This window comes from Hipposideros armiger, unplaced genomic scaffold (genome assembly GCF_001890085.2).
Source record: "Hipposideros armiger isolate ML-2016 unplaced genomic scaffold, ASM189008v1 scaffold_195, whole genome shotgun sequence".
NCBI classification, from domain to species: Eukaryota; Metazoa; Chordata; class Mammalia; order Chiroptera; family Hipposideridae; genus Hipposideros; species Hipposideros armiger.
In genome coordinates, this window is record NW_017731545.1 from 287,927 (window position 1) to 310,591 (window position 22,665).

General features: G+C 42.5%; 1 protein-coding gene and 1 pseudogene across 1 annotated transcript in view; one reads left to right on the forward strand and one right to left on the reverse strand.

Annotated features, from left to right (window-relative positions):
• Positions 1-22,665, forward strand: part of DTD1 (D-aminoacyl-tRNA deacylase 1) — a 191,919-nt gene that overhangs the window by 116,393 nt on the left and 52,861 nt on the right. The gene's annotated exons all lie outside the window — the stretch shown is intronic.
• Positions 9,317-9,913, reverse strand: LOC109388408 (60S ribosomal protein L13a pseudogene; annotated as a pseudogene).

Consider the following 22,665-nt stretch of genomic DNA (forward strand, 5'->3'; position numbering starts at 1 on the left):
TAGAAGAGGTGCTGTTTTGTCAACAAATTAAGTTTTGTATTTCAGGGTATTGGGATAAGGGGAGTTTGAAACAAATTAGCAATTGGCACAAATAAATTCTGAATTATAACAGATATTAGAGTTCATCACTATCCTCACACATGGTAATGACTCCATAACACACTCTTCCCAACATAGAAACCCACTTGCATGCCCACAGCAGCCCCGCCCCCACCCCATACCCTTTCTTCACAGTCGTTCATAGTTAATAGATGAAAGGGGATGGAATTCAAGTAGGTGGAAAGTGAGAGCAGCTTTAGATACTGTTCAAGAAGCTCCCCAGGAAGGCCCAGGTTAAAGATGTTCCATGTCGAGTCTGAGGATGCTGTTGAGATTAGAACCCCAGCCTCATTTGAGTCGTGATGTCCTGTTGGATTGGATGTTCTTCTAAGGGCCTGATGTCACATTCAGGTGTCTTTTACTAGGCTGTGGGCATCCCGGAGGTACTGCCGGTCCCCTAGAACAGGTCACAGGATACATTCAGGTGTCAGTAGAATATCAGATTTGGGGGCAGAGTTAGCACCCAGACAAAGGAAGTAAACCCAAGGCCTCGTTGAACCACCAGTAACTAATCAGGGGTATTGGAGGAAATTAACATTCACCAGTAATAATACATTTATTGTGCAAGTGCTGCTAAACTGGGGCATATGAATGAGAATGAGTGAGCCAGGACTGTGGTAGCTTGTAGTGGAAGGCGAGAATTCCAGTGTTTTCCCCAAAGTAGCCAATGAGTCTGAGCACTTTTATAACATGATAACGAGCTGAAATGCACATGTCTCAGTAGAAAGGAGGTAGATGGAAGTGATTTAGCTCAGTCATGGAGGTTGCCCTATGTTAGGAGATCTGCTTTGCGTGAGAAGGACTGAATTGAAGATAAGGGGACTTGAAAAGCCCCCACCCCCCTTCACTTGAATAGAGAGGTATACATCTACCACAGGTGGACTTTCCCTTCCTGGAGGAGATAGTGACACCGAGCTCCTTTAATAGAACTTAAAGGAATGGAGTGTGGCCATGTTAGAGACAAAATGCCAAGGGACAGAGCATTATTGGAATCTTAAATATGTTCTAAAAATGGAAGAGTTTGTTTCTGTAGCCCAATGTTCTAAGTTCATTTGCTGGTGTTACGAGCCCGTGTCCTGGTGTTTGAGCCTGTGTCCTGCTCATTTGCTGGTGTTTGAGCCGTTTGAACCCTTCTTGAGTATACTGTTTTCTCCTTGACTGTCTCTTCTAGTGGAACCATGAGTGATCGAGCCTTTAGCTGAGACTGAATGGGAAAAGGGGACTTGCTTAGTGAGTGTGGTTTTCTTCAGTTCTCTTTTTCCTAGAGAATAAAAGCTAAGTGAGCTGCTATTAGCAGTTGTGATTGGATGCTAGAGATTTAACAGTTGTTGACTCTGAGTGGAGAAATAACAGGGTTATTACCAAACAGAGAGTTTGGAACTCTTTTCCTGTGTCAGGGGCAATGCCAGACAATTGTACTTTTAGAGGCAGCCATTGCCAGCCATACCCTGCGTTCATGGGGGGTGAATTTGCCTTTCCATGCTGAGGTTCATTTGAGAGCATTGTGCTTCTTTAGTACCTGGAAGAGCATCGTTGCCAACTGGAAGGTAAAAAATTAAAAGATAAAATCTCTTTGCTACTACTTGATGTATTCTCCTTGTGGTAATGTCTTTTGGAATAGAATCTTTTTCCTTTGATTTCCAGTCAGACAGGTAACTGGTCTAGTGGATGGGGTTGCTTCTGGTTTGGGACAGTTCAAAGTGTCATGGTTGATGCTGAAAAGGCAAAAGGAGCACTGGACCTTCTTTATGGGCAGAGGACCCACTACCTTTAAAAAACGAGATTTGATGCCTTGACAATGATGTAGGAAGTTACCTCCAAGGAGCTAGATTAATAGCTAATCCTAGGAAAAAATAACACAGAAAATGACCTTTTCTGTTTTTTGAGGCAGAGCAAGTGGAGTGCATTTCTAGGTGGAAAAACATTTTGTGTGAATTATACCCAAGGAAGCAATGTGACTCGGTGCTATGTAATTAGCCCTGTCCTGGTGTTTAAGCCTCTGAAGGGAAATGCTGCCTTTGTAATTGAGTTCGTTTAAATCTCTTTAGTGGTGCATTTACATATTTTAATTGAATGTTAAGTATTCAGCAGGTGAAGTATTTCTGAGTGTTGGCCTCATACCCATCAGGTATGCCCCATGGAGACCCAGCTACAGAAGGAGGCTAAACAGCATGAGCCCAGGCCTGAGGGTAGTATGGGTAGAAAGTGCATGCTCTTGGGTGGCCTCCTACACATTTTGTTGTTCCTCTGTGGCTTGCTATATTTCTCCTGATGTTCATCACCTTTAAGCAGTTAATTAGTATCTTCATGAGAGAGTACAGAGTTCAGATGACTCCAGTCTTCTTTGCTTCCTCAGACATTATCAGGAATTCAGTTATTTTCAGAATGAGAGTTTTGTGGAACAAAGCACATGGTAATTTACTAGAGTAAACCAAAGACCTGCTTGGTGTCAGTTCTTCAGTTTAAACAACCTCTTTAGCTGTTTAAAACTGCACTTGGTTGTGGTTTAAGTGACATACCTCTGAGTGCATTAGAAGAGATTATTTCTTGAATACTCTGTCTGGGACTAATCTCGCTTGCTGTCTCATATATGCATTTGGTCTTATTCAATACACCAAGTTATGGTGATAAATGTCTTGGGGACGTGCTACCTCCTGTGGCCAAAGGGTACTGTGCAATATAATGGCACCAGGACTGAAAATAGAGCCTTGGTTGCCTGAAACGTTAAATGGCTTTCCTCGAGGTAAACTGGTGGCCATCCGTTACAAGAATCCCTCCTCAAGGTATCATGTGTTAGTCTTGTTGGAGACTGATTCAGTGTTGAGGGTGGAGCTTAGAGCTGGTTCTTTTCTCTCTGGACAAGTGGACCTTGCCACAGAAAATCTTACTATACATGATAACACTCAGTGTGTGCACATGCATGCATGCACACTCGCATCTTAATGCTGCCTCCTTTCCGGCCAAGGAGAATTGTAGAGGGGACCTGGCCAAAGAGGGAGTGGAGGATTACAGCTTTCAGAGCTCCTGCCCGCAGCTCTCTTCATAGCCTGCTGGTCCTCGGGAACCAGAGGCACAATAGAACTTCCCCATGGACCACAGGCCCAGACTTCAGCACCAGCACCTAGACAGAGGTCTTGTGTGTCTGTGTGTGGATTGTGGTACAAGGGACACCTTAACAGACCCAGCCTTGTAGCTATTACAGTGCATAGGCAGGGCTTGGGGGCTGGTGGCACAGTGAGGGTGGTCAGGAGTTTGGGAAGGTAGAGTGTTCTCCCTACCTCTTGAAGTGTCTAGTCCCAATTGAGATGTACTATATGTATACAGTACACACTGGGTTTTGAGGAGTTAGTATAAAAAGCAGGTAAAATATCTCAATAAATTTTATATAGGTTATATAATATATTAAAATTTATTTTTACTTTTTTACTTTCTTAATGTACTTACTAGAAAATTTTTCTCTTATTGGTGGCTTGTGTTTTATTTCTATTGCACAGCACTGATTTAAGGCCTATTATAGGCTTTAACTACTATCAGGGATAGTGTGGTGAACAAAGAAAGTATGTCTTGACACAAAGTGGTATTAGCTGGTCTCTAGGTCTGAACAAAAGGGAATGTTCCTTAGGGACTCTTAACAAAAAAGTACAGTAAAAGCATGGAGTAGTGAATGTGTGTGTGCGCACACATGCTCGCACATGCATATACATATACATATATACACGTATGTAAGTTGTTCAGGACTTGAGATTAAAATGACTAAAAAAATCTTAATTGTAAACTGTGAACTTATTTCTTTACATATCTTTCTCCACATCTCATTATGGGAAAATCGTATGAGAATTAATTGGTGTAGTAAAGTGTTTTGATCTCAAGAGACCAAGAAAGTACATTTATTTTTGAAATAAATTGTGTTTAAATAAAAATGTTTTTATATTTTGCTGATGACTGGCTTGTTGGTTACTCATTTTAAAGACAATAATGTGTAGTTCAAGGTTTTTCCTCAAATGAAATTATTTTTTTCATTTAAAAAATATTTTTTTGTGGCTTCTCTTTGTTCTGACTGATAATTTTATGCTATCGTTAGGGTAAATAGGATGTATCCATTGCAACCTAGAGGGAGAGAGGTCAGAGGGAAAACAGTTTTCCATAATAATGGTCGAATTATACTTTTTGAAAAGTTAAAGCCTAATTCTCATATAAATGTGGAGTGAGCAGGTAAAGATTTAATCAAGTCACTAATGAGGAAGCCAGTCAGATGGCAGTGGGATCAGAGGAGGCTGTGAGAGACTGACGGGAAGGAACAGTCAGCCACAGAATATGAGAATAAGGTTGCTAAGGTAAATACGAATTGGTTAATGGCCATCAGACCATCATCATTAGGATTTCTGTCTGTTTCCACAGAACTCATTTGCAGGTTCTCAGCCTTCAGTGTGTAACTTTACAGGGTCTGAGCCCTAATCAGTAATAAACAGTAAGTCACACAAGTTGCATTCCCCGAGAATTAGCTTGGGCTTGCTAGACCGTGCTCTAGGACAGCTCTGAAACAGTGCCCAGACATCTTTTGGCCCCATTTTCAAGTTCTGGCTAATTTTCCCCAATATAACAGGCTCATCTGATCTTTTCCAGTGTTAGTGATTCCCTGGGGCCTTGCCTACTTTTGTAAACTCTAAGGGGACTTTTTGGATATTTTAGGATCATGAGGCCACCCACTCCTTGCAGACCAGCCTGCTAGAGAGTTAAGTGGAGACAGGGGATTGTTTAGTTAGAGCAGTGCTTCTCTAACTGTCTCTGGGGAAGGCCATGTTTTTTATAGTTATTTTTGTTATTGTTTTGTTTTTAATGTCCAGTCTATTGGAGACCAATACAATAAAAATGCACAGCAATGTCAAATTGCAAAAATTTATGAACACTCTCTGTATGTACTTACCTCCTCAAAGACCTGCACAAACAACTCGGGGCAGCAGTGGTCTGCTGCCCTTATTTTGAGTCACACTGGTTTAGAGAGCAACCTTTTCTAGCACTACTTTCTGGGTAACGATGCAGTCCCCTCTCACCTGCCCCAGCGGTGGCACTAGGAGTGGCTGTGGGATATTTAGCCCCCTATTTCCTATGGTTTCTATCAGTCCTGTAAGCTGCTCAAAATACATGTATAATGTAAGGCAAAGTGATGGGTTTGCAGTGCAAATACAGCTTCAAGATAAGCCCCCCTACCCACCTTCCTGCTTCCCTAGCTGAATTGCCACTGCAAAGCCGCTTCTATATGGAAATTCTAGATCCATTCTCCTTGCCACCTCTAGGAAAAAAGTGCTTTCTGTTTTACCACCAGTTCAGACTCTTGGTCTCACACACTTTGAAAGGGAGACTTAGCAGTGTGCAAACTAGGTTATTTCTTAGCTTTTGTTATAGAATAAGACACTTTGAAAATAAATGTACACAGTACATAAAATCCCATGTGCTCAAGATTTTTTTGGTCTTTTGGAGGAGGCTGGCTTTCCTTTCAAAGGGCATCATCAAACTTTCCTCATAAAAAGTGGACTCGTATTTAAAAGTTACTTAAAAACACATCAAAGAAACCCCCTGCTATCCTGTAGGTTTAGAATGACATATTTCTTTCTAGCCAATTTCCATTTCCTTTAGTCTCATGTTCCAGGGAATATCTGTTAACTGATGTGACCCCACTTAGCTCTTGGCATTTGACTCCTGATCAGGTCTGGGGTGGGGGTGGGGGTGGGGGAGGGCAAATTGTTCTCCTGGAGCCAGCGTGTGCCTGTTCCTGTCCAGACCTCATGGAACTAGGAGGCACTGTCAGGAAGAGTGCAGCACCTGCAAGGTTCTTTCTGCCCAATTAGAGCAATTGTACCTACACTCCTTGATAGCACTGGTGTTTGTACTTGGTGGTTGAACATGGTCTTCCCTCTGCCCTTTGGTTGTTGTGTTTCTCCAGTTGAAGGGAGAGCTCACATTTCCTTGGAAATGGACTAATTTACCTTTGTGACTAATTAGGTCTGAGGAGGTCTGTGTGAAGCATTTATTTTTTGCCTCTGCAACTCTCTGCAGTGTGTGTTTTGCTCACATAGCTTATTTCTTACCTTAGGTTTTTGTGCCTGGAAGAGATACTGTTTTAAGGCTTTGAAGACTGGTTTTAATTTTATTTTGGGGGATTTGATCAGGTAGGGTGACTACCTAAGCGATTCACTTAGGGACCATGGACAGTACAGACATATTAATTGAATAATATTAATATGACCTGAATAATATTAATATGACCTGAATATTAGAGGTGACCTGAATATTAGAGGCCAAAACTGACAAACAGAGCCCACACACATTTGGCCAGCTCATCTTTTAAAAAACCTGGATTTCATCATTTTCAGAAGTTCAGGTTTTCCGTTTTTCTCTCCAGATCCAAGAATCTGGCCACCCTGGGCCTACATAGACAAGCCTGACGGCAGCAGTCGTTGTCCCCAAGTCTCCGCTGCCTCTTTCGTAGGAGGCACTACTCTTCTCATACCTGACTTCTTTTCCATGCCTCTGTACCTTCCTGATCTCCCTGCAGGTGCTGTTTTTTTTGTTTTTTTTTTTAGCTGAGCCATCCTGCCACCTGTTGGCAGCTCAGCTCGGGCTGGGAATTGAACTGCTGTTGCTCAGAGCTCGCACTCTTGAGCGAGCTCTTAACCAACCGAGCCACTCGACCGGCCCAAGGTGCTGCTTTTGAGTCTCCTGATTTCAGATGCCCTTGCTGGTAAGTATGGGGATGCCAATTAGTGGCGAACTCCCTTATGGGCATGGGTCAGTTTCCAAAGTCATCATATAAGATGGAAATTGGATGTGGCCCAAATGATCTTGGGAAATCCCCCAAGAAGCCTATGGTTTTGTGTAGACAGCCTCCACAGTGAGGTTTGTATTTATGAAATCTATGTGGTGTGTCCCAATGTGTATGATGAAATCCCTAAAGGATCATTGATGGCAATTCTTGTGGGCCGCTATTCCTCTTCTTTCTTGTTGCCCTTGTGTTTGAATAAACAAGCTTATCATTCCCCTCACTCTCCCATGGTCACTTTTTCTTTGTGACTCTCCATCCCTTCTTCTCGAAGGTGTTGAAGGAGCCTTACCACCTACCCATCTGGCCCCAGAAGGCTCAGGTCATAGCTGGTCCTGAGCCCTGTGGGTTCTATCCACAGGTCTCCCCAGATGGTTGGGCAGCATCCCCTTCTGCCATCCCCCTCCGCTACCATTACCTGTAGGCAGAAGCTCACCAAGGGCAATGGTGGGCAGAATATCCAGGCCTAGGGGAAAACATCATTTCTTTCTTTTTTCTGAGTGCCACGTAGTTAAATTCTTGTAAATTAAATGTATGTATACTGCAATTTATAATATTTGGTATAAAAAAATCTTAAAAGTTTCCTTAGGGAACCTTACAGTTAAACAAAGGGAATGGAAGCAGCTGGTAAAGACTTAATAAGTTATCTTACACTAGGAGGCAGGGGCTAGGGAGGGGTGGGACGTGTCCATTTGTGAGTGGCTTTTGTTTTTGTTTTAAATGCCTGGGAAACCAGTTAGAAAATGGACAACGAGGAAACTTTGCACCTTCATCCTAATCTCTTTTTTATTCTCGGACATATTAGGGTAAATCACTTATTCTGCTTGTATTTGAGGATTTGATCACTTTTTAAAGTACAATGTATTCATTTCCATTATGAACAGGGCAGCCTTATAATATATTGTCTAAACTTGGGGCATTTCTGAGAGTGAAGGGGACAGCACCTGTAAACTTCGATTGTCCTGGGCAAACTACAACATATGGTCACCTTAATTATGAAGATCAGTTTGGGTTATTCATCCTAAAATCTGCAACTTTGATAGAACTGAGAGATAAGGTGCCAAGTTTTATAGTCTCTCTATAATAGAACTATTAGAACATAATAATATAATAGAAATAATAATTATAGAAATATACTATAGGAATAATAATGCAACAGAAATAATAATAGAAATTTTTCTATTAAAACTATGTAAACTTAATTTTATAAAATAAATATACCAAGATTCTTTCACAAAAATAGAGTTTTTGACAAAATAAAAAAAGTCATTATACTTTCACAATCTTATTAAAATATTCTGAGAAAGTTTTTTATGGACAGTCTGAAGATTAATAGTGATTATTTTGTTAAGGATTCTCATACAAACAAACCGCTTGTTTAAAATTACCTCAAAGATTTGTAAATCTCATTCAAGTCTTTAATAGTCAGTTTATTTTTATAAGATTGGCATTTCTAATAAAATTGTATCCCACGACACAGAATTTTATTCAATACAATAAGCTTTATAAAACATGAAACGAAAAGTCAGCACCTCAATTATTTTAAATTGTTTCAGCCCTAGAGACAACTGAATACTTAAGACTTGCCCGTAGCTTAGAATATTGTAGAACAAGATTCACTGCATTACTTCTCAAACAAGAGCCCTTAAATGGAGGTGGCTGACAGTGGCAAATGTTACAGATGTGACTGGTCTTTGATGTGCCTTCCAGTCCTAGATGACAATGCCCTTGAAGCCTTCCTGTGTCCAGTTAGTTGAGAGTAACGGCTCATGTTTTCTCTGTATTCTCTCCTTTCGCCATTTGTGGGTTAAGAAGTTTGGGTAGATTTCAAACAGTTCGGGTACTGGATATTTTTGTATTCCTATAAATATTCTTCTGTTTCTTTAAAAATCATTTATTTATTTCTGATAACAAGGTACAGAGAAGGCGCAAGGGCAATGCCCATGACTCCTTGGCTGCTTGTCCCAGTCTTATGCGTCTGTAAATATTAATACCTTGTGTAACACCAGGCTCATTGTTCCCCTAAGTGTTCTCTCACATCCTAACAGCTGCAGAGTACAGTATAGTATCTGACCATGTGGGAAGTTTAAATTTGTATTTTCCAGCTCACTTGCAAATACTGAAACTGATCTGGCTGTCCCAACTGTTGATTTCCTAAAACTCTCATGAATGAGGTCATAGGTAAATTATTCCTGCACAGCTATTAGAGCCATTAAACTTTTTCAAAGGCCTTTCTTAAATAGTAGTGACTAAGGCCCCTTCTGTGTTCCCAGCCTTCTACGGCCCAGGCTGCCTGTGGCCCCTGGACAGCAGCCCCTGGGAGTCCCCCACATCCTAGGGCAGTGATGGAGGAAGGGCAGGCCAGGCCAAGCATGAGGAATTAAGTCAATTTTATTGGGTTCAGACCAGGAGTCCATGGGTCTTGAGGACCTCTGTGTATCTGTGTATCTTCTCTATATTCTTCTTGGCCTGTTTCCATACCTCATGAGCTGCTTTTTCTTTTGGTAATGGTTCTTGGCCTTCTCCTTCCTTTTGTCCTCCAGAGTGGCTGTAACTGCCTGGTACTTCCGCCAACCTCGTGAGCCAAGAGCCCTAGGTAGGCAAACTTCTGTGTAGGCTTAGACACACAAACTTGAGGGCAACGGGAACCACCATTTGCTTTTTCTTGTCAGAGGGTGGTGGGATCCCATTAAACGCCTTGGGGTGGTCCAGGGTGGCCTGGCCCTGCTTGGTCTTGTGGGGCAGCATGCCTCACACTGTAGATGCGGCTGAGGGCTTGGAAGTGGTAGGGCCTTGGGATCGGTTGGTGTTGATCCTCTTGTGGAAGAATGCCAGGTACTTCAACTTGTTTCTGTAGAAATTGCTAGAAATGTTGATGCCCTCATAGCGCACAACCACCATCTTTCAATTCAGCAATACCTGCTTGGCTATGATGGCTGCCAGCTGGTCCAGGAGATGGCCTCGGCCACCAAGCACCAGGACCTGCTCCTCCGCCATCTTTGGCAGCCGCCTGAGGAAGCTCTTATAAATATTCTTGAGCTTTTAAGTTATTTAGAATCAGTTTGACTCTTTTATGATTTACTGAGTCCAGAGCATTGCTCAATCTAGGGCTGTTGTTCCCCTTTTGAGTACCCTACCCACTGCCCATGGATTCTGAGGTTCTTCTGTCTGGCTGGTGGGAACAAGCATGATCCCAGCCCTGTGTGGGCACTGGGCACTGTAACCTCTAATCCTTTACCTCTTTCCCTCCGTGAGTAGTTTCCTCAGCTCTCTCCTCTCCAGGACTTTGCCCTGAGCACTTCAGCTGCCTTGGGCTCCAGGACTCCTAATTTCACCTTCTCTACTCAGGGAGTCTCTGGGCTTTGCCTCAGTTACCTCATCTGTACCATGGCCTGGAAACTCGCTCAAGATGGTTGGCTGCGGCTGCCGAAGACTCACCTTGTTTGTTTCCTGTCTCAAGGATCACTGGCCTCTATTGCCGTATGTCTAGTAAACTGTTGTTTCTTATATTTGTCTTGTCTTTTTTGGTTCACGTGGGAGGGTAAATCTGGTTCCTGTAGCTCCATAGTGGACAGAAGCAGAAGTCTTAGGACAGACTTTTTTTTTAAAATCTTGATATAGTATAATTTTTTAAATCTTATGAGCTGTTCTGGCTCATAGTCCTCTCTCTAGATTGAGGATGGTAAGTAGGTTGTCTTGACGCCCTTCTTCCTTCTCTGTGTTCCTTACTTAGGTGCAGATTTTCTTTAAGACCAGCTGAAGTTCAACTTCTTCCACAAATCTTTCTTCATGGATTCCCGTGTGCATGGGGTTTTCCATTCCTAGAGAGCTTAGAAATGTTAGCAGTCAACAGTGTGCTCTCCTGCAGTGTTTCATCTTTGTTTCACGGTGATTAAGTCTTGCCTTTCCAAACTTCTTGAGCCAGAGGTCCTTGTTTATACTTTTTCGTGCCCTTCATAGAGATTAGCACAGGAATAAGCCCATAAAATGTCAGCACATACTTGTTGGTAGGAACATTTGCCTTTGTGGCCAAAGGATGCAGAGGGGATGTCATTTTGAGAAATACTGTGTGTACATGTGCGCGCGCGCGCGCGCATGTGTGTGTGTGTGTGTGTGTGTGTGTGTGTGTGTGTGTGTGTGTGTTTGGGCTGGAGTAAGGACGAAGTAGTGACTCTCACCCCATAGTCAGATGTCAACAAGACTGTCGGTAACAGTCTCCCTCAGTCCTTGTTTTAGGTAGCCTTTTATTTACCATGAGATCATTGGATCACAAATTGGCAGGGAACTTGACATGAGATACCACGTGAAATCTAAATCTTAACAAGTAAGAAAACACCATAAAATTAGGTGGTTCCCATCTCATAGACATTTTAATAAAGCAGTAGTGCATTCACTGGATCTGTATAGGTCCTCAATGGAAATAAAGTTCCCAAATGCACACATTTGAGATTCGCAAGCTTACTTGATATGTGTCTTTCTATCCTAAAGTGGTCAAGATCTTACACTGACTCACATGGAACCTATTTTACCAATAGCTGTGCTGATGCTGGAGGCTTTTCTTTCTTCAGTCCACCCGAAGCCTTTCGTGTACAGACCTCCCTCCTCGCCACACTACATAAGGTACCAATTTCAGCAGAGGGGTCTGGCAAAGCTCTCATGGTTTGACTGTCACTAGATCTCCCTGTAATGGGATTACAGTTTTAATGTGTTCTCTTTCTCTCCCTTGCCCCAGGATTTCCATTTCCCCAGCATTCCTTCTGTGCCTTTGGCCTTGGTCAGAGGCGCTGCTGGAGAGCTGCTCTCAGGGCTCGCTGCAGCCTTCGCTGACCTTCCCACCCCCCACCCCGCTCCCCCCCAGTGGCCTCCTGCCAATGCTGGCCCACCTTTGCAGAGGTCACTCTTTAAAAGATGCTTTTTTGTGTTCCTCTTCCAAATGCTCTTTCTTCGTATAATGTGTCCTCTTGGTATTTTGGGAGCTGTTTCATGTAGTGTCTTACTTTTTTAAGTGTGTACCTAATGACAATAAAATAGTTGAATTTTAGAGAGCCATTTTCTTCCTCAAGCCTTTTTTCTCCTTCAGAAATGTCTTCTTGTTAAAACCTTGGCAGGGTCCCTGTGTGGTTGAGGATTCAGCTCTCCAATTTGTTGGATGAGCTAGCCCAGCAGCATGTCACACTGCATTTAGGCACATTGCATTCGGAGTATAAGATCTGAGGAATGGATCACAGTGGCTGCAAGGGTGGTGGATTGAGATGTCCCAGCATTTCTGGTCCAGACAGACTGGAACAGATCCTTGGTGCAGGACTAAGGATTTGGGGGACCCTCAGCCTGGGTTTACATCCCCATCTTTATCGTCTGACTATATCTCTCGTTACTCCTCAGTTCGAGCACTTGGTCATCCCTGGACATTTCTTTTCCTTTCACTTATCTCTGGCCCCTTGTTCACGTTCATTCTCTAGACTGAAATATTGCTCTGGTAATATGGGCTATACCCATTCTTGAGGGCTCTACCTAAGACCATGGAATCCCTGTCTTCCACAAGGATAGGTTCTGCCTTCCTTGGTTTGCATCGCTTTCTGGACCTGGCACAGTTGTGGATAGAGTGGGTCGTTATTAGATGTTTTCATTGCCTCCATGCATCAAGAGCCCAGCATGGTCTGGGTTCTCATCTACAGCCCTGGTCTAGACTGAAGAACCCTGATCTCAAGCCTCCACTCTACCATTTCCCAGAAGTGTGAACCTGAGAAGGCACGGAACTCTCCAAGCTTCAGTTTACCTGTCTATTGAATGGGATGATTGTGAGGCCTACCTGTTTCCCCATCATTGTAAGGCTCAAATGAAAGAAAGGATGAGAAAAGGGTTCTAGCAGGTGAGCACAGAGGTTTTTGTGTCAAATCACTTAACCTCTTAGGTCCCAGTTTCCTAGCCTGTGGAATCAGAAGGCTGTACTAAAGACATATTTTTGGACCAAATCACCGTTTTGATTTTCTCTTTTCTAACCACCTGTATGTTTGTTTATATATTTATCTTTGACCTGAGGTACCATTTCATTAGGCTTCATGTTCTAATGCATCACTATGTGACTTGTGTTGAAGCTGTTTTCATTGACATGAATCCCTCTGTTCCCATGACTTCTTGCTGCAGGGATAATTATTTTTACCTCAAGTTCTTTTCTGCTTAGACCTAAGTTTTAGAACTTCTCCTTGCCGCTCCTGTTCACAGGTGGACTAATTAGGACAAGCAGGTTTTTCCCCTATGTTAGTTCAGTGATTCCTGGTGTAAGTAGGCTAATGAAGCACAGGTTGTGAGTGATGGGTTTAATCAGTTCTGCTTCCTTCAGTGCTGCCCTTAGCCAGGGTGGAGGCCAGCCTGGCCACTAGGTGGTCCTTTAGGAGGGCTCAGGCCCCTTCACTTGGTATCCTGCACAGCTGTGAGCAGTTAACAGTATTAGCTTGGATTCATACCTAAGTAATGGAGAAGTTTAAAAACTTTTCACTCAGAACAAAACTTGTTTCTTATTTCAACTAGAATATTGGTTTAAATAAGTAGAACCTTCAACGCCTCAAAGAGAGACTGGGCTGCTGAGACTCCTGCTCCTTTAGTCCAATTCCTGTGTGCAATATGCACCAATGTCTATTGTCTAAAGCTTTTAAGAAGCCTCTGGTTCCAGCACCAAGGCCTATCCTGGATCCCAGTCTCTGAGGTCTTCTTGCCCCAGTTTCATGCTCAGTCACAGCCTGAAGATCAGTCGTGACTTTGGACCTCACGGTGGGCCAGCTGGGACTCTGCCTTCACCATATCAGCCATTGATCCAGCTCTGATAGTAGGTCCAGCTTTGATACCCTGTGTCCTGGGTATTACCTGAGTCCTACCTCACACCTTTCTCTCCCCTTCCCCATTCCCCCCTGGAGCATGAAAATAGCAAGCCCTGTGCCTGACCTCAAAACCCAGGGGACCTGCTTGTAGAAGAATGCCTTTCGCTGGACCCCTGCTTGTCCACAGCATGCGGCATACTGAGCTAGCCTTCCCACCCCAGACGTTGGGGAGCTGTTTTGCACATAGGCCTGATCTCAGGGTGTAGCTTTTCCCAGGATGTCTGTACTGTAGTATCCTGCAGCTGTGCCTGGCCCTGAGCTGGGCTATAGTGAGAAACGTCAGAGGAAAAGGCTAAAACACACCAAGTCACCAAGTAAAGCAGACATTCTGGAACTTCTGTTTTGGTGGAGGAAGAGGTTGAAACTATTGTTTAAAATGAGAGTGGAAATTTCTGGGGATATAATCCATAACGTGACGACTAAGCAAAAGTTGGCAAAGCTGTTTTTGCTCTCTCCCCTGGTTACAAATTCTTTGGACTCTGAGAAATTTCCCAAAGTTCTCAAGGTTAGTGTATCATGTTCTAATTCACAGGCTGTATGTTCTATGCGAACAACAGGGGTTCATTTTTCTCACTGCTTTCTCTTGGGAGGATTTTGGTGTTGAATTGCTGGTACACAGATATTCCAGGTGTATTTAGAGTCTGTCATTCATGCTGCCTCTTCTTTGGTATAGTTTATGTCATGTTTGAAACATGATTTGAGTAATTTGAAGTTGAATCTACTTACTATACTTTAAGAATTTTGCTAAGGAAAGGCCAAGCCTGCCATATTCTTGGTTTATTGGATGTTTCAAACTATTTTTAGGCATTTGGCATTCAATAAAACCCAGCACATTTCAATGACACCTTCTCCATTCATTTTTTAAACCATCTGTTTTTGTGAGCAAATGTAATCCATGTGGTTCTTTTTACTCAGTTCATCTAAATGTTGGTTCAGGATTTGAACCCTTTGATATCCCTGAAGCATTTAGATTCCTCCCTTAAAAAGAAAAGGCGATGATGTTTCCCCACTTCCCAGAAAAGAGAAATAATGTTTTAAGACTGAGAAAAGAACTTGAGTTCTAAAATGACCCCTACAAGGAGTAGATCTAACCTGAGATATTTGGGGTTTTTTTATTCTGAAAGATGTTTAGAAAGGAGATTTTGCAGTCTTTTAAAAAATAATACAACAGGCCAACTTATAATTTTATTAATTTGGATTTAGGTAAAAGAGTTTGTCTTCTGTCATGAAACCAGTTTATCTGCTTTTGGGTTTGTTATTGTAAGAGTTCTTATTACTATAACCTTTCTGGCCATCCCCATAGAAAATTTAGAGCTTAAACTAAATGTAATCAGCTAGGATTTTTAACTAAGTAGAATGTAGAATAAAGATCGGATCTGTCCAGGGCCGGCCGAGTGGTGTGTTGGTTAAGAGTTGGTCGGTTTGGGACGCCAGCTCTGAGCAGCAGGGCCCCGGTTCGGATCCCACATGAGGGCCAGTGACACTGCCCACTACAGCTAAGATGGTGAACAACAGCTCGACGTGGAGCTGGGCTGCCGGGAGTCGCCGGTGACGGCGTAGGCTGCAGCCCCTGCTGCAGTGGGTTGCCATAAGCTACCGTGAGTGGCCGGCAGCCGTTGTGAGCCGCCGTCCAGAGGCCAGCGACTGATCAGCCTCACCCGGGAAGAGCGCAATGATAATACCAACGTGGGTCAGTGAAGCGACGTCCTCCACAACTAGACTGAAGAACAAAACGACAGCAACTTGTCTGTTCCCCTTCCCTGATTTCCCAACGCTGTTTCCCTCCCCGCAATTTCCCAATAAAAATCTTAAAAAAGATAGGATCTTTCTGGGGTCAATAGGAAACTTGTTTGTAAACCTCTCGAAAAATAACCAAAGAAAACCAAATGGAAGAAGCAACAAGGAGTTCAGTTTGAGATTAGAGTTAGGTTTTTCTTAACCAGTGTTTACCAGTGTATCCGACTCAATCTTGAGTTTATCTCTTTAAAAATATTCAGAAAGAATGATGAGCTTTGAAGGTTCAGGTTACATTAATACAGAGATTTATTTTGGATTAAAACCTGGAAATCCCAAGGTATTAGTGGAGTGAAGTTGATTGGAGAACCTTTTCATGTTTCTGGAAAAAAGTACTTGGATTATGTGGCCATAATGTGGTGTTGTCATCTGGGGGCGGCAACTTTCAAAGGCAAGTGTGGCAGGCAACCAGAGACAGCAGTCTCTGAAAGTGCTAAAGCTTTGTGGAGTTGTGGTGGGGTGATGGAGCCCATGATTTCAGAGAGAGGGTTTATTGGATAGTTTGGAGAAGAAATGTTTAAATTTTTAGAAATTAGAACTATGGAGCAAAGAGCTACGTTTAGAGCAACAATAATCAATTTATGTTTTCTCTAATATATAATTTTGATAATGTGTAATATTAAATACTATACATGGTCAGACAATTAAGTTTGCGAACTTGTTGCAACGATGTTTTTTTTGGTATCAGAGGGATTATTCATTATGAATTTGTACAAACTGGACAAACAGTTAACCAATTTTACTATTTGGAAGTGCTGAAAAGGCTGTGTGAAAAGTTAGACAAAAACGACCTGAACTTTTTGCCAACAATTCATCACTCTTGCATCATGACCATATACCAGCTCACACGTCACTGTCTGTGAGGGAGTTTTTAGCCGGTAAACAAATAACTGTATTGGAACGTCCTCCCTACTCATCTGATCTGGCCCCCAAAGACTTCTTTCTTTACCCGAAGAAAAGGAATATTGAAAGGAAGACATTTTGATGGTATTCAGGACATCAAGGGTAGTACGATGACAGCTCTGATGGCCATTCCAGGAAAAGAGTTCCAAAACTGCTTTGAAGGGTGGACTAGGGGTTGGCATTGGTGCATAGCTTACCAAGGGGAGTACTTTGAAGGTGACCATAATGATATTCAGCAATGAGGTATGTGGCACTTTTTCTAGGATGAGTTCACGAACTTAGTTGTCTGACTTTGTATACTATGTAGATTACATTAGGTTGAACTATATGAATTTGCTGCTATTTGGACATTTTCTATTACAAGTACTGCAGTTTTATATGGTTCAATCTAATATAATGTTATATATACATATACATGCATATATATTCAGAAAATTCTCGAAAAGAGATTGGCTTATAGGGAGGGAGGGAGACAGTAGCTTGTTAACTAGCCCTCTCCCAGCTAAAGAAAACTTACTGTGTGTTTCCTTTAGGTCACATAAGCAGGACTGTGCTGGTAGTTCTGTCCTCTTCACCTTGACTGGGGGCTGGACCAGATGCCTGACTTGCCTCACTCTCTGCTGTGAACAGAGAACTATAAGCTTTTGTCTTTTCTGGGGCAGGTGTGTGTGTGTGTGTGTGTGTGTGTGTGTGTGTGTGTGTGTGTGTGTGTGTGTGTGTTATGTCCTGTTTTGCATTTTTGTGTAACTTTCTACATATATGAATATTTTCACTACCTGTGTATTTCTCCACATCCCCCCTCACCCTAACTTCTTTTCTAAAAGCACGCTAGGCAGAGTTCTTACTATGCACATCTAAAGATATGTCCTAGACCAGTTTTCATAGGTGATTCCTTAAAATGTGGCTTCTGAAGAATTTGTTGCTTAAATCTCCTGTCAGCTGGAGTGGCTAAACATTTACATGAAATGGGTGTCATAGATGGTCACATTATGACTTATCTAATAACTATTGGGACACAAGTTGTGAGAAAAGGCATTGTTTTGTGTTTATCAGAACATACTATCCCATGGATTGAGTTGTTTTCCAAGAGGAAAAGCGCCAGAAACTGAGAGGCATACTAGGGATCAAGCCTACAGGGGGCACATGCAGCTTCTCTGAAGAAAGTGCCCCTCCTGCCATGGCGAATATGCTGGCATTCCAACCCCTGTCAGTGGTTATGACTTAAGACACTTATTTTTATGCAGTATGTAGCAAAGCATTTTAAATCATTTTGTCAAAATAATTTGGTCAGAGAATGGGACATTTCATGAAATCCTAATGTGTTGACATTTCAGAATTCTTATTCTTGAGGAGTCTGGTATTTGTTACCATGGTTTATCAAACTAGAGACACATTTGCTCAGTTCAAAGTCTGAAACAGCGAAGAGTGCAGCTTTTATGATTTCTTGTAGAACAAACATGATTTTCTTTTAGAACTTGGAAAACAACCTTGCAGATATAAAAGAGGAACTTGTTTGGATGTGTGTCTTATGTGTAAATAATGTCATAGTCTTGTCTGATTTGTAAAGTGTTGATATAATGGAGCATTTGCCAGACTCAGGTTATGCCAGTCACCATTTCTGTATGGCTTAGTAGGGAGAAAAATGGCCAATAGATTTTGTACTATTGACTATTAAGAACATTTCTTAACAACACATATGCATCTCAGACATGAAACATACTTAACACAAACCAGGTAAACTTATTTGCACCTATCTGCAGGAAATCCCATTTTTGAGAGAAATAAGATAAATTTAGCCCTTGCCCCTGGGATTACCTTTGTAAGGTTTTCCAGGAAATATTTGTTTAACTTATTCTGCTTTAATGGTGGTCACATCCACGTCTGTGCATTGTGGGATCTGAGGAGACACAAGTCCTTAAAATTCGGTTGGAGCCGTCCTGGGGCTCTTGAGGGTTGTGGCATTGTTTCCAGCTGACCCACGCCTGTGAGCCAGGCTCCAGACGGCAACAAGCCTGCTCTGACTGCCCACCCGTGACGCACATATCGCCCAGTCTCTGACCTCATCCTGCTCCTCCTGTCTCTCTACCCCCTTTCCTTTGGTCGTGTGTTCTTACAGTGCCAGCAGATGCATTCACACCATACTCTGTGGGATTGGGGTCCTCTGGAGCTGGACCCTGCCCAGCGTGCTCAGTGCTGCTGTGCCTGATGACCCTGATTCCTTGGAATTGTAACATACCTGGGCTACTAGTTAGAATCCAATGGTACACAGGCACGCAGGTGGCACGGTGAGTGTCAGTTATAGCATGGCATATGGAATTGGGCATGTGCGTTTTAAAAAAGAGACTAGGATGGTTGTGCATGTGGAATAGGAAAGATTTTATATTTATATTTATTAAGATATGTATTATATTTGATAACTTTTCTTAAGTGTATGCCTGATTGGAAATTTATAGTTTTGTGTTGGGCTCATCTGGCCTAGATGAAATGTATTTTTTATTGACTCATTCACCATTTGCATGAATGTTATAATTCATGTGAATAATCCAGCTGTGTTATTGGGGTCCATGCTTATTCATGATCGGCACAATGAAAAGGCTACATATGCTGTTGAAAGCAGAATAAGAGGCATCACACAGGTAGGTAGACTTTTTGGGTCTGCAAAATATGCTTTCAAGGAATGGGCTGTCTTAGTGTAGAAACTCCAGGTAAATGGCAGATTGGCACTTTGCAAATCATCATTTGGATAGAGTAGATTTCGAGCATGTCCAAAATTTGCATGTCAGGTTCCCTTGCAATCTGAAAATACTGTCCTATTTTTCTGTGAGCCTGAAACGCAGAGAAAAAAAAATCAAAATAAATGCAGGAAATTTAATTATTAAGTTCATGAAATCAATTATTTGTGTGTCTGGCTTGTGGAAGGAATCACATTGCTTTAGATCAGGGCTTATCAACCTCAACACTGTTGCCATTGTGGGCTAGGTAATTCCTCATTGTTCAGAGCTATCCTGTGCATTGCAGGATGTTTAGCAGCATCCCTGGCCTCTGCCTGCGAGATGCCAGTAGTCCCTCCACTCAATTTTGACAACCAAAAACGTCTCCAGACACTGACAGATGTCCTGGCCAGGGGGAGAGTTTGGAGGGGGACAGGAGTAATGCTAAATCCCATCAGGTGAGGACCACTGCTTTAGATGCTTGGCTATTATTGTCCTTGGCTATTATTGGATGCTTTGCTTTTTTGTGTGTGCTACTTTACCACATACTAGTAACACACAAACTGGGACAGTAATGGCTATATCCTGGAAAGTTTAGCCAGTCTCACCTATACTGCTTATTTAAGGCATTCACAAAAGCAGGCATATTCCAAAGGATTCAGTGTTTCCAAAATTTTAATGTGGAATAGAGCCAATTGCCAGGCTAATCGTAAAAAAAAAAAAAAATGATCATTGAATTCCAAACATTATTTTTTTTCAGTCAGCTATGCTGGTCAGCACATGGTTTGGGTTTCACATTGCAGGACACTTGGTTTTGTGTTTATACTTTTACATGATAATATACATGTGTAAATGTGTGATGTGCAGCCTAAGGGGCAGGGTATAGTAAAGAGTGTGATTTACTTAACACAAGATTGTTACAGGTAAATTTTCGTACATCAAATGTGTGTATGCGGTTCTTCTGTCTTAGAGTATAAAAGCATTTTTTTTTTTTAAGCTGAGCCATCCTGCCACTGGTTGGCAGCTCAGTGGCTGCTCAGCTCGGGCTAGGACTCAAACTGCTGTTGCTCAGAGCTCAAAAGTATAAAAGCATTTTAACCTATCACTTCCTACACTTAATGGTGCTATGAGTTTGGATATTTTGGCTATAGGCATAAAGAAGAGTGGCTTAAATGATAGTGACATTTATTGTATCACATAACAAAATGTTTAGAGGCCAGGCTTCATTAATACAGTGGCTAAGGAAGGTCCTGCAGGATCCAGCTCCCTTCCATATTCCATTGACCTTTCTAAGCACATTGGCTTCTGTCATGGTTCTAGAACGACTGCCACATTTCCAGGCATTGCATGCAGATAGACAGCAATGTCCAAATGCAGAAGAGGTACTGTCCCTATCTCATCCTGTTGTAAGACCTTCTCAAAAGCCTCTAGCAAACTTCCCCTCATGTTTGATGGTTGACCAGAATTCTATTGCATACTTTTGTCAATACCTGGCAAGATATATGGTGTGCATGCACCGTGATGATTTAAAGTGTGGTCCCGTGAAGGACCTGGCTAGTCAGGAAGTGCTACATTGAAAGTTCTGTTAGCAAAGAAGAAGGTGGGTATGAGTGGGGGAGCAGGAAAGAAGAGTGCTTCTCTTCTCGCTGTAGTGTGTCAGCAGTGGTCCCTCTGAGCACAATGGCCTAGTTCAAAAAATGTATTTGGTGTACTGGGTTCCTGTTTTACATATGGGTGATGTTCTTCCTTGCTTTAATAAACGGGTTTTTTTTTCTTTTAAAGATTTTATTGGGGAATTGGGGGAGGGGAACAGAGAAGTTGCTGTCCTTTTGTTCTTCAGTCTAGTTGTGGAGGACGTTGCTTCACTGGCCCATGTCAGTATTATCATTGTGCTCTTCCCGACTGAGGAAGATCAGTTGCCGGCCATTGGACAGCCGCTCACGGCAGCTCACAGCAGCCCACTGCAGCAGGGTCTGCAGCCTACTCCGTCGCCAGCGACTCACGGAAGCCCAGCTCCAGGTCGAGCTGTTGTTCACCATCTTAACTGTAGAGGGCGCAGCGTCACTGGCCCTCATGTGGGATCTGAACCAGGGCCCTGCTGCTCAGAGCTGGCGTCCCAAGCCAACTCTTAACCAACACGCCACTTGACCAGCCCAATAAACAGGGTTTTTATATTTTTCTGTTTTTGTATGAGTTTTTGATTACAAATATCAAATACAAGAGTATAAATGCCGATTTTAGGTACAGCATGGCAAATCCCACAAATGAGGACAATATAGTAGCAGCAAGTAGCGAAGGTGGGAAGTGATTAAAACAGTGGTTGCTAATGTTCATGGGAGGCTAAGACTATCCCATGTTATCCATGTTAACACAGGTTAGACCAGTTACTACCTGGAGGGTGGCATCAGGCTGTTGAGGTTCGGAGTCTACACATGTTTACTTATGTTGATAAAAGGCTTATGTCATAATGGGGAAGACAAGCCTTGGATACCCACCCAAACCACATAGAGAAAGAAAGTGGAAGAGTGTGGGATTGAGGCACATGCATGTGTATGACGTTTTAATATCAGTGACCCTTCCTGCTAGTAAACTGGGTTCTAGCAATGGCTTAGAATTCTGGCCAGTAGAGTCCATTTCTTCTTGAGGTAAAGCAAGGTAAGGAGGTTGGGAGAGAGGCAGGCAGATGGGTGCACATTTTCACTTTTCTACACACACTTTAGCCCATGCAGGAGTCATCTAGAGAGGAGGATGGTCTAGCTTCAAGCCTCCTGACTTCATCCAGATGGTTCCAGCTCAGAGTTGTGAAACCTGGAATAGGTGGAGAAAACAGCCTCTTTTCTTTTCTCCAGGAGGCCCTCAATTTGGAAAATTTTGGGGAAAATGTGCGAATTTAAAAAAAGATCAGTGTTTGGGATGAGATGTTCTTTTGTACCTGACTCCTACTGTCCCTTGCCAGCTTCAGATCCGCACCTGATGGGGATATGTGAAAAGGCTGGTCTACATTTAGGAAGATAAAAATTCAAGCGTCAGGTAGCAAACTCTGTGTTATTCCAGGCAGCCTCTCTATATTCAAAAATCCATAGTAAGACTCAGGCTCCTAAAAGGAGTAGCTATGTAGGCTTGTGAGGGCTTAAAAAAAAAAAAAAGCTAATAAACAGAGATTGGCATGGGGTGCAAAACTTGTGTTTCCTGAGTTTTGTGTTTTGTTTGTGATTTGTCCTCAGGCTTATTTGAGAATTCCATGGCCAGAAACCTCAGTTCTTCTACCATAATTGCTGATTGTTTTTCTTTTAAACAAATTATCTCATACTAGGTGATACAGATTTCTGGAGTTTAATCTTTATTTATTTATTTACTTATTTAAAATAGAGCCAACAGGGCCGGCCGAGTGGCGCGATGGTTAAGAACTCGCTTGGGATGCCAGAGGGCCCCGGTTCGGATCCCACATATGAGGGCCAGTGACACT